We start from the raw sequence: 13419 nt of genomic DNA on the forward strand, positions 1-13419 counted from the left end.
CACTTAGGGCCCTTTATAGTCGTCGTATCTGCACACATGATGGATGTATATATATTCGTTATACGCTTCTTATTTTAGAGTTAAATTTTGGTAGAATTTGAAATCGAACTTAGAGAGATATATATATGTTAATTCTTATAAAATAATGAGGGCACGTGTCACTGATTACACAACTACTGAGCCATGAATTATCAAATCAACAAAATTGATTGGATTATCTTTATTGTTGTTTATAGATTGTGTTGTTAGTACAGTGTGACCATGCGGGAAGTAATACATGTAATAGTGTGACGTTTAAAATGAATATCACGATGTTTTAAGATTTTCGTATTTGATTAAAATTTCGTTCCATAAATTTTTTAGTTTTATTCTTAATTTTATTATCCTGTCCTGGACCAGTAATTTATTCTTTGCACGAGTCTGAAAAGGGAAATAAATGTTCATACTTTTCAAGAATTTATATTAATAAAAGTTTTGTGTACATGGAACCCGTTCTTAACTGTAAAAGCCGTACTTTTCAAACAATGAAACTCATATACATGTAGTTGGATGTTATTTCTCATTTTTATCGAACTTGTCCGGGAATTTTATTTTTGAGTGATACGAATGTTTTAAGAAATCCGCATTTATTAAGTTTTTTGTTGTTGCTCTAATTAAAGTCGTTTTGTCCAGTTTCACAAGCCTGAAACGAATTTCAATGTGAAAATAAATTCTGAAAATGAACTTGTCTCCGTTTTCGTCTCCGTTTTTTGTTGTTGAAAATTATGATATTTTGGGTATAATTATTTATATTTTTTGGTTATAATTTTTTCAATATGTAAGTTAGATTGTAGTAAAATTCTAAACTTAATTGTAAAAAAAGATTTTTGTTAAAGCAAAAAAGACTATTTCAAAGACAGTTTATTGAGAATAAAGATATACAAATTAATGAAATTTGATATTCAGTTAACATTGTGTTTGTTTAAAAACTTGATTTAGAGAGAGATAAAAGAATCACACTGAAAAACAAAAATCGAACTTGTTACAGAAAATAACGCAACTATAAAATAATTTTCTTTATTCGTGAACTGCAAAACACAACAAATTAATTTACCCGTCATCATGAAAAATAAACTAAAAAATTACATCGAATGAGATATTTTATTTTTTCTATATGCAAATTCATGTTAAAGGTATAACACTGAACTAACAATACAATTCATAAACAACTTTAAAGATAATCCAATCAATTTTGTTGATTGGATAATTCATGACTCAGTAGTTGTGTAATCAGTGACACGAGCCCTCATTATTTTATAAGAATTAACATATCTATCTAAGTTCGATTTCAAATTCTACCAAAATTTAACTCTAAAATAAGAAGCGTATAACGAATATAAACATCCATCATGTGTGCAGATACGATGACTATAAAGGGTCCTGAGTGCACTCTGTATGTCCTGAGTGCACTCAGGAGGTCTTGAGCGGTGTTTAGACGTTCCCAAAGAATAAACCATTTCCTGAACTAAAATACATTTATCTGTAATTAAAGAAAATTCGACTAAAACATTCTCTCATATATTAAAACAATTGTAAAATAATTAATTCAACGACTTTCTGTCTTTTTACTAATACTTTTCTTGTTCAGTTTTTGTTTATACCCATATTAATAGATGAACGGAATTTAGTACTTTTTTAGGAAAATTTACAACTAGATGAACGGCTTTTTTAGGAAAATTTACAACTCAAATTTTCAAAAACAAAATTCTACACTTTTTACCTGCATTTTTTCTCTGCCTCGAAGCCGCCACCGGTGACCCCGTATCAAACATAGCGGCCAACACCTCAAATGCCGTATTCACGATTTTGAGGTATATATTGGCAATATACAATCACATATCAATATACAGCAAGTAAGTAATTTGGTGTTGAATGTCAGTAGATCAGAATTTGTTAATTGAACTTTGCCTGTTTCAGGGGCACTAGCTGCCAAATTCATGTTCATCATCGATTTTAATAAAATTCACATAACGTGTATATAGTGTTGAATTGTTTATTAAAATTTTACGCACAATCTTGGCTGATATGCATAACACCAATATATTTTATGACACTGCATGAGAAAGAAATTGACTTATCGCATAATACCAGAACCAGAGACATATAAATTGCAGAGGCGGATTTAGGGGGCCAGGGGCCTGCCCCCCCCTTTTTGAGAAAAAATTTGGTTGCTTATATAGGGAATCAATGAAGCGTGACCGGAGCGGGCCCCCTCTTAGGCCAGTCAGTGGGCCCCCACTTATGAAAATTTCTGGATCCGCCACTGTATTGTATCTTATATCTCTGCCAGAACTAAAAAATAAACTACCGTAAGTCCACATAAGAGGGTATGGATGTTAATTAACAGAATAGAGAACAAAGTACAAAGAAAAAAAAAATAAAGAATAGTGAAAGAAAGAGAATAATGGAAAAAAGTGTAAGTTTTTAAAAATATAACTAAAAAAAAGAAGACAGAAACCCCCCCCCCCCCCCCCCCCCCTTTCCGAGACGAGCCTTACATCAACTGTTATTTGACGCTGCCGAGTTATTTTGAGATTAAGACATGTATTTAGTAGTCAGCCCGTAAAGCCTCTTGCATCAATTTGAGGATTACCCAAGGTTAATTTTACGGCGGCTCATTTTATTTTGGCTTAAAAATAAACATAATTGACAAGTTTCCTTCCCCTGCATTCTCGATCCCACATGTAAATAGCACGGTGGTCTCAAATAAGACATTGATGACATTGATACATTACAACACTTCCCGTCAGTATTTGAATATATTGATTAAGAAGGTATAGAAGATTAATGCACCCACACTATTATCCACCACTGGCCTAAATAAACGAGGGTCATAAAGACCCAGCCACCGGCATGGTGTGAATCTGAAAGCTTCCCACTATCCTTTTCTACCCATAGAAAACTTTTGCCTTTCATTTATCAAAAAATGAAATATGTTGATATCAATGGTATATAAGAAATATTAACCATTCCTATTGTAAGTGATAAAACTAAATTTATATCAGGGTGATTGAAATGAGGAAAAAAGGGGGGGTCAGGAGTTCAGGTCCCCTTTTTGGGAAAAAAATTGGTTGATTAAAAAGGGAATCACTGAAGCATGGCAGGAGCAGGCCCCTCTTAGGAAGTCGGTGGGCCCCCACTTATGAAAAATTCTGGATCCACAATAGTCCGAGATTACTCTGAATTCCGACGGCTGTTTTGCCAGACACTTTTTGATATGGGACAAGCTCTGACGTCCCACGGCCCCAGCTTGTCTGGCAAAACAGCCCTCGGACGTCAGAGTAGTCTCGGACTAGATCCACCACTGTCATGACTGTGGTCTTCAGTTGTATTATCTTAAAAAATTACACCTGTATAGTGTATATATATTCTAAAGTGTAAATCAAGCGAAAATAATGTAAACTATCTGTGCATTGGGGCCTATTAAAGGGTATTTTGGGGGGAAGAAAGAAGAGAGGGTTAGTCAATGGGAGGTAATTCCCACCCCCTTCAATTTAAGAATATGCTATTATCTTGTAAACGTCCAGATCCCCACCCATAAACCATGTATATTCTTGAATGGGACGATAAAACAAATCAAATGAAATTAAAAGGAGGTCTTTGGGGGGTTACCCCACCCTGATCAATTTAAGAATGTGCTATTATCTTGTGAACGATCCAGATCCCCACCTCTAAACCATATCTATTCTTGTAGGTGACAATGAAATAAAATGAAAGGGAAGTCCCTGGGGGTCACCCCACCCCGTTCAATTTGAGAATGTGCTGTTATCATGTTAACAGTCCAGATCCCCACCCCTAAACCATATATATTCTTGAATGGGACGATAAAACAAATCAAATGAAATTAAAAGGAGGTCTTTGGGGGTTATCCCACCCTGTTCAATTTGAGAATGTGCTATTATCTTGTGAACGATCCAGATCCCCACCCCTAAACCATATATATTCTTGTAGGGGACAATAAAATTAATGAAATAAAATGAAAGGGAAGTCCCTGGGGGTCACCCAACCCGGTTCAAATTGAGAATGTGCTGTTCTCATGTTAACAGTCCAGATCCCCACCCTTATACCATATATGTTCTTGAATGGGACGATAAAACAAATCGATTGAAATTAAAGGGAGGTCCCTGGGGTTACCCCACCCTGTTCAATTTGAGAATGTGCTATTATCTTATGAATGATCCAGATCCCCACCCCTAAACCATATATATTCTTGTAGGGGACAATAAAATTAATGAAATAAAATGAAAGGGAACTCCCTGGGGGTCACCCCATACTGTTCAATTTGAGAATGTGCTGTTATCATGTTAACAGTCAAGATCCCCACCCCTACACCATATATATTCTTATATGGGACAATAAAACAAATCAAATGAATATAGGACCATCCCCTTTGTCTTGGGTTGGGAACCCCCCTTTTTAAAATGGCAGGATCCGCCCTGGCATACCATCTAGCTAGCTTTAAAGGCTTTAAAAATATGAAATCAAACAAGGAAATTAACAGTGTAGGCAACTGTTTTGAATTTTAAAAAAAGCCTTTTACATATAACAATGTTAAAATTTTTTGTGCATTTATTTTTGCTTACCGTATTTTCAATAATGGACAAAATTGCATGATTAAATATTGTAATTTAAGAAAAATCAGCATACATGTTATAAAATGGGAATTTGACAAAGAGACAACAACCCAACCAAAGAGCAGACAACAGCTGAAGGTCACCTATGGGTCTTCAATGCAGTGAGAAAATTTCGGCACTGGTCTTTAGCTCATAAATATGTATCAGAAATGAAAATGAGATACAGCTTTCAGTTGAATAAATAAAATCCTCACAATAAGTTCTGAATATTAGAATATACAGTATTGCAAGATTATCTCAAAATGTACACATAGAGCTGAGAAACTGTAAAATTAATCATGCTTATTTAACATTAAAGTCCTTGGAGTCCATCTTTATATGCATACTCTAGTACAAAGGAATATAAGTATGCAATAGACATCAAGTTTTCAAAAATAAGAGTATCTATGCCATTAATTTACGACAAGATCTTAATCAAATAATAATTTCGGTTTGTTTAAATATTTCGGAGGTAAGTATGACCTCCTTTTTGGTGATGATGTTTTCGTTTTAAAGTTGGGAAAATTGTTTATAACCAACAAAAAAAAAACACAAAGTCAATCTAGAATTATGTTTTTATAATTTTTTTTATGTTTAGGTTGTCAGCAAGATGAAAAGGACAAGTATGCAGTTCAAAATTCAAAATGTGTATAAGCTGAGGTTCAAGGTCCTACCTTTGCAGATTTTCATATTTTGCATGAATGAATTCAAAGGTTATATGATGGATGGCAGAGAAAGAAAAAAAACACTTTTCAATTATCCTGCTCCTGAAGGATAAATGTAAAACATCTTGTTTTCGGTAAGTTTTATGCTCTGTTTTGATAGTGTTAGTGCATTCATCTGTCCAGTCTTTCCTCTAAATTGTATCCTCTTTTAAGTTTTTGGTGAGTGTTCGCCATGAATTTCAGTAAGTAACTTGTGGATTTACATGTATATACTAAAAATTTAGTACTCAATATTAATGGGATTCTAGCATGACATCCTTCCAAATGCTTGTTAATCATGTTTATGTTCCAGAACATACAAGTATTTGGATTGTCTGCCCAATTTTAAGAAGTTGGTCAAGTTTATTAGAAACAAATGTACAGTACAGATCAACATAACTGAAATCTTTAATAGATAAATACAAAAAGTTTAATTCAATTGAAATAAAAACACAGGTTTGGTCGAGCTGGTACTAGACAGTACAAGTATACTCAAATGGTCTGACTGTACACATATGGTGGGACTGTAAGTCTTAGTGTATACTTTTATGTTCTGGACCGTTAACGTAAGGTCCAAATACTGGTATGGTCTGGAACATTTATACATGTCTTAAAATTAATATCAAACATATTGGTGTTTTTGAACTTGGTAATAAGTTATTCGATAGAACTATAATGTTTTGAGATTATCAAAATCAAAAATATCCCATTTTTACTTTTAATTAAGAAGAAGATTATTGATGTATGTATAAATGTATATTAAAATGAGACAGCAAGCCAACAACACAAAAAATAAGGAATGAAGGATAAAACAATATAATTTTTTTTGTATCAATGTTATAATTTCCAATATGTTTAAAGAGTTCAAGGTATTTTTTCATTGAAATAAAACACAAATTGAAATCTGTCAGAACTTCAAAAGCTTAAAGAAATATTGTTTCTGTTGTCTGCATTTTGTATAATATATTGCAAATTCTTGTGAATAATGGAATGTTATTATAGTTGTCTAAAGTTTTAACATTGATCTTTAAACTGTAAATTCATAAATTATTGCATGCATTTATTATTTCGATTCTGTCATTTTAGACTTAAACGCGATTTAAAATTTTACGATTTTGAGAAAAATCCTGTTTAATCCATATACAATATTTCATAATGTGAGTTTAAATTATTGCGTTTACAACTTTTTTGCATTTTTCGCAATAAAAAAAAAACTCATTTATTTCTGAATTTACAGTATATATATTATGTATATAACTTTGGAAAATACCCAAATGTTATAAAGAAGAAGAAATTAATCGATTGTTATATAGTATTAGAATAGGAAGATGTGGTACATTGCTAATTTGACAATCCTCCATCAGAGACCAAAGGATGTAGGAGGTTAGCAACTGATGACACTGGACAATCTTTAACAATCAGTAAAATCCATACCGCATAGCTATTTTTATTGAAAATCATATTATTGCTACATGTATGCAAACAATTCTGTATAATACATTACTTTAGATTTTATTGGTTCTTTTTCAGAAGGATTGAAATTCACCACCTAGAATAAATGGAGAAAACATAGAAACAAGACCAGAATAAATTCAAAGACAAAAGTTGGATCAGTTATTATTTTCATCACTCAGTCAATGATTTGAAGTTCTTTTAAATATAAAAAAATGTTGAAACCACAATAATGTCAAAGTTCTGTGCTGGATAACCAAAAAGTGGACTATACCATCAAACAATGCTGGATGATAAGAAACTATTAATGTTTTGTGTGGAGGGATATTGTGAAAAAAATAGATTTACTTAAATAGCTACTAGTATGTTAAGCTTAATAATAGAGTTTTTATTGATTTCAAATGGTAAATAATTGTGTTTCAAGAAAGTATTCTATAATTCATGAATAAACATATATTGATACTTATATTATCTGCTTTGTTGTCTAAAAGTTTAGTTTTGAACAGTTATAGAACAATATGCTAAATTAACATTTCCAAAGAAAAAAAGATATTCAATTAAAAAGATTCATCTAATAATAATTTACTACCAAATAGAATACATTGTAACATACACATTACTGTATATTTATATCTATATATTTATAATTAGAATCCCATAGGATTTTAATTTGTCCCATGGGATATTAAAAATCCCATGGGATAATTATAATCCCATGGGATTTTTTTTGTCCCATGGGACAACAAATATCCCATGGGACTACAATTATCCCATGGGACAAAAAAAAATCCCATGGGATTTAACCAAAATCCCATGGGATAATGGTCAATCCCATGGGATTTTGACCTGTCCCATGGGATATTGAAAATCCCATGTTTTTATAAATCAAATAGAAAAATAAATATAAAAGTAACAGTAGAAAACCAATGAAATTGTTGAATCCCATGTAATTCCGCACATTTTGGTTATATTCATGATATTGTGGCTCTTGTTTGAGGCGGCGGCGGATTTGCAAATGAGTGTTTTGCAAATTAAAAGTGTCCAGTGTTTATTGCATCTTTCGCTGTTTAAAATTGTGTATTTCATATATTTTTGTTTGTTTACTTCGAAATTATTTTAATAAGAATCTTTAAAATTACCCTTTTCGGACCTTACTACTTTTTAAAACTAGCATGGGCTTCAGAAACAGCGGGTAATCATTTTGGAAAGATTTTTCGACAGCGATGGAAGCATCTTTACATTGGTGACGAAAAAACTGTGTTAGATGTTCTGGATAAGGACACAAGAAACTTCTAGTACAGATATCTGATATTTTGGAAGATTGCTGCAATCCCAAACTTATGTACAGTACAATTGAACTGCAAAGGAAGGGTAGGTTTTTTTAATTTTATTATTTGTTTTCAAAATGTTCGAAATGTTTTAATTTTTTTATATTGATTAATGATTTTGAGGAAATTAATTTCACAAGAATCTGTCTGAGAGTTTGTATGAATTATTCCACGTTTAACTTGAAACCAGAAGCCCATGAGGGAGGGTAAAAGGGGTCCTGATCCCGCAATCCCGGGCTTAAAAACACGAAATCCCGAGGTCCCGAAATTCGAAAAAAAGAATTCCCGGATCCCGAAAGGGTCAATCCCGAGCTTAAAAACACCCGATCCCGGAGTCCCGATAAAGGTCCTATCCCCCCTCGCCCACGGCGTGCATTAATTAAACGGGATTTCAAAATGTTCACCATTAAATTCATTGACATGCGACGATATAATTTAAAAAAAAAGAAGAAATAGCTCATTTAGAGCTGGGAACAGTATATATAGTTAAAACTGACGTGGAAAGGTAACACATGGCCAGCGAAAGCTCTTTTTTTGAGAGCCCAGGTGGTCGTGTGGTCAAGCGGGACGGCTGCAGTGCAGGCGATTTGGTGTCACGATATCACAGTAGCATGGGTTCGAATCCCGGCGAGGGAAGAACCAAAAATTTGCGAAAGCAAATTTACAGATCTAACATTGTTGGGTTGATGTTTAGACGAGTTGTATATATATATATATATTCCTGTTTAGAGTGAAACGTTATCTAATTTTAACGGTCAAACATAGAGTAGCCTCATTAAAAGTCTAGATGTCAGCAGTGTTTAATAAACCGGGTGTGGATCAAACACTTTGAAAGCGGGGGTGGGGGTAAAGCAAGCCAACATTTGAAAATACTATTAAATAGGTTATTTGTTTACCATATTTAAAGTTCTTTAAAAGGGGCGTGCTTCCTGTCCCCTCCATCCCCTAAAAACTAACCCGCCTTGCCAAACAAACGGTTAGATGTGATTCATGTAAACGTAGCTGTACAGTGGAGCCTATAGAAAGTTTACCATTTAATAACCGAAAATAAACATATTTTTAAACTTTATTTGTTTGTTCTGGGAGCGAATCTTGGTTCATTTAAAATATAGGACAACAGAGTAAGTGTATGTGGGTTCGATTCCCACCCTAAGCAATCATTTATTTCAGCTGGTGCAAAGCGGGCAATTAGCTTAGTGGCCCCACACTGACTTTGTTGTTTCTATCAAAAAATTCAGACGGCCGCGGCTAGGTCTTGACACTTTTTTTCTTTTGAATACCTTATACAACAAAAACCATGGTATAATTGTGAAAATTATACCATGGATAGCTATGGTATAATTTTCGGTTATTGAGATTTATGCACTCCCATAGGTTACATTGTACAGCTATAGGTTAATTCAATCTTATAGTTATAATTTTGACAGAAATTAGTCTCCCATTCAGATACAGTCATTCATATTTTGTTCTGTTTGTTAAACGGAAGATATTAAAAATTCATTTAGAAAACAATATGATATGTTAATATTTCATTAGATTAAACACATGCCTATATAATTCTTATATGATTTGCATATCTATAAATACTTGAATTGGATATGTCAATTAGAATTTTTCTCTAAGTTTACACTTCGATAAACCATGTTTCCGAAACTACTTTTGTAATTTATTCATGCGCGATACACAAGCTTGCAGTGATCCCGGGATTTTCAGCAAATTGAGATTAAAAAACAATTGCATAACAGTTGTGACTATTCTAGTGCATATATAAAAAAAAAAAGAAATAAATTTATTGCACCAAAGCTTCGAAAATGTACAAAAATTAAATTTAATAAAATTCCGCGAAATTTCATGAAGGATTTGGCGAATTTACGTCATGGCAAAACACGACGTCATACGAATGGATATTTTCAAGGGAAAGATTATTTCGTTACGTGTACGGTTCAAATTCGGATAAAATTTAGTTAAAATGAATTTTTTGAGGTAGGTGCTTTTTCATTTAAGATTCCGTTGTATTTATCGGACATTTATGGTTTTTAGAAAGTCAAGATGGCGGCGTACTCCTTAGTTACGACTTGCCATTGTGCTTTTGATGGTAAATATATATAGTAGCCATCAACAAAAAAAATGTTTGGCTGAAGAATTATAAGGATTAAACACATTTTTTTTTCTAGAGGTTATTGATGTGTAAACCGGGGCTCTTACTTACAAACTCAACATAAAAGTCCTTCGGACTTTTATTCAGTTTGTGAGTTAATCGCCCCGGTTTACACATCAATAACCTCTAGAAAAAATGTGTTTAATCCTATAATAATGCGTAAACAAATGATATAACAAAATTAAACATGATAAATAATGTTAAAACAGTATAGTTTATTAAAAAAAAGTTATAATAACCAGAGACATAGAATACATTTTTATTACGTATTATATGTCTCTGTAATAACCATCTATAGGTATCAAAATAATTCATATATAACATCTAAAAAAAAAAAAATGGACAAATTAAGTACGGCCGTTTTTGTACTATGGCCGTTTCATCTGTTCGGGGTATGGCCGTTTCATCTTATGGACGTCATGACAGTATGGCCGTTACGACCTGCATCGAAAACACCCTATCCCGGAGTCCCGATAAAGGTCCTATCCCCCTCATACATGCACGATCCATAATAATCTTTTTTAAAACTTACTGGACTCCCCAAGAAATCATTTGGTCACCTCCTATGAACACTGACCTGACTTATACACATGTAAAGTATTTATTGTTTGACTCTTTTGAACCAGATCACATTTTGTAGTTGAAAAAGGAAAAAAAAAGGGGGGAAGGTGAAGCCTCCTTTCCTTTAAAATGTTATTTTGCATTTAAAGATGATGTATGCTTTCATTGTTACAATGCAACATTTTTCATACCTTTCACATGTTTTTTTACGTTTTACATCTACATTCTACGTTGATCTGTCAAACTTGATCAATACCCAACGCTTCCGGTGGGCGCAAGAAAAAGAGTAATTTTGGTAAGATAACCAAAGAATATACAAGCGAGTATAAAGTATAAAAAAAAATAATAATAATAAAGCAATGTATAAAAAAAATCGTTTTTTAGACGTCATGTGTGCCCTCAGAGACATCAGAGACATATAATATATATACTTTCAATTAAAATGAACTCTAATACAATTTATCAAGTATTATTTATTTAATATCCCTTTTCTTAATTTAAATTCAATATCAAATTATGTCTCTTTTTCGATAATATATAATACAAATCAAAATGAAATGACATTGAAATAAATAATTATGTATGAAGTCTAATTATTTAATTAATTATGTTAAATTTAACACTGAAGCAGTTAATTTATGCGTACACATTCGCCCTTACTTTTAGTACTTTTAATACTTTGATATGCCAGCTATGCTGGCACTTATGGTAGAAGCATCGTTTTGGGACAAAGAACGATAACTCTTTCTAGACGACCCATCTGAAAAGTTTCGTCACTCTCGTTAAATCTCGTACGACTTTTTTTTTTAATGGTAGACTGGATCCCGCTATATATAATCACCTTGTTCTATATATAGACAGGTGGAGACCAACGCCATTTTAGTTCTTTTTTGAACTATTTAATGCGCAACCAGTCGCGCAGGAGATTCCGGATGTTTCATAGGAATTTCCTTATTATGAATACAGCTGAATGGAAGAACGTCTGCTACAATAAAGATCGATAAGCGCATTTAAATGGTATTCTCAAAAAATAATTGAATGTATATAACATGTAAAAATATTTATTATAAATATAATTACCAAAACAAAAAGAAAGATCTACCCAAAAAATGAGGATTTAGATATTTTATTTTTATTTTTGGCAATAGCTATTTTTGCAGTACTGTCAGATCACAGCCAAAGGAGTTCAAACTCCTGTGCACTAATTAAAATTTAACAACTGCTGTGATTTAAGCCGTCAAAATAGCATTTTTCTATAGAAATGGCTATTTTCATTAATCTGCACCAGCAATGACAGCAATATATGACCCCCCCCCCCCCATATATATAGACTATAGTGACTTGACTTGTTATTGTGCTGATGGAAAGTTTAATATCTATGAAAATGTGCAGTCAACATAAAAGAATCAAATACTTACTGATATAACAGTATTAAAATAAGAAAACAGCCAACAATATTTGAAATACATATAATTGTTTGAAAATTTTAAACATCTATTGGTCAAAGTGAAAACATTAGTTCACCTCAGTATAAAAGCAACAGGGCATACAAATCTTTGGACCATCACTAGGATATTTAGTCGGGGAACATTTCTTTACTGAGAATTTAAACAAAATAGAAAAGTACAAAGAAGGGCTGTAAGATTTGTCACAAACCAATACACAGATACAAATGTACACCTCAAGCGTTATAGTGACATAAAAAAAAACACACATTGTATGCATGCCTGGTCATGTTTTATAAAATCATATATTATCTCATTGCAATCACAACAACAGACTAGTTCACCTGTTAGACAGTCCGGGAACATGCACACACTCTTACTATCAGATTCCATCCAGCAGAACACAAATAAGGCAATAATCATTTTTTAAATTATAGGCCATATTAATTTTAAAAAAAAGGATAAAAATGAAGATGTGGTATGATTGCCAACTCTCCACAAAAGACCAAATGACTCAGAAATTAACAACTAACAAAGAAACAAAACAAAATTGCCAATATTTAACAAAAAATAAACAAGTCACAACAAACATTTTTAAATTCAATTTATAAAAGATGACATACATGTAGACTCCTTTGTAGAAAGCAGTATAATATCATATATAATATTATAAGTTGTTTTCATCTCTAACAAACTAACAAGGTGATCATTGGACATTTTTTTTCCATCTTAAATATAATACTGTCTTCTTTAAGATTTCATCAATTTCCCAGCTAGCTACTTTCTTCAATTTTATAAATTTATCTTCGTTATGGTAAACAACATTTTGACCTGTGTTTCCCAGTATTTTGATTTAAAGAAATGATGAAACTTTCACCAAAACCAAATAATTGGAACATTCAAGTAAACATAGACTATCCAATACATGTAAAATGTACTAGTAATCTTCTCTTGGTTAGACAATGTAGAAAGTTTTCTTTTTAACTTATTTTTTTAATTAAGTTATGTCATTAAACTATAGACTGTTCTAAACAAAAACAAAATTAAATGTTTTTTTCTGATATCAAATTTAATTCCCTGTACACTAGACAACATAATGGAAATAACTCTATTCATAGC

At 32.3% G+C, this 13419-nt stretch overlaps 1 long non-coding RNA gene across 1 annotated transcript; it reads left to right on the forward strand.

The window, feature by feature from the left end:
- Positions 1-2517: 2517 nt before the first annotated feature.
- LOC143062175 (uncharacterized) lies at positions 2518-7274 on the forward strand. The gene is made up of 3 exons (XR_012974590.1): positions 2518-2813; positions 5251-5451; positions 6887-7274. It is a non-coding gene; the product is annotated as an uncharacterized LOC143062175 (long non-coding RNA).
- Positions 7275-13419: the final 6145 nt, after the last annotated feature.

The sequence above is a fragment of the Mytilus galloprovincialis genome, chromosome 2 (assembly GCF_965363235.1).
Source record: "Mytilus galloprovincialis chromosome 2, xbMytGall1.hap1.1, whole genome shotgun sequence".
NCBI lineage: Eukaryota > Metazoa > Mollusca > Bivalvia > Mytilida > Mytilidae > Mytilus > Mytilus galloprovincialis.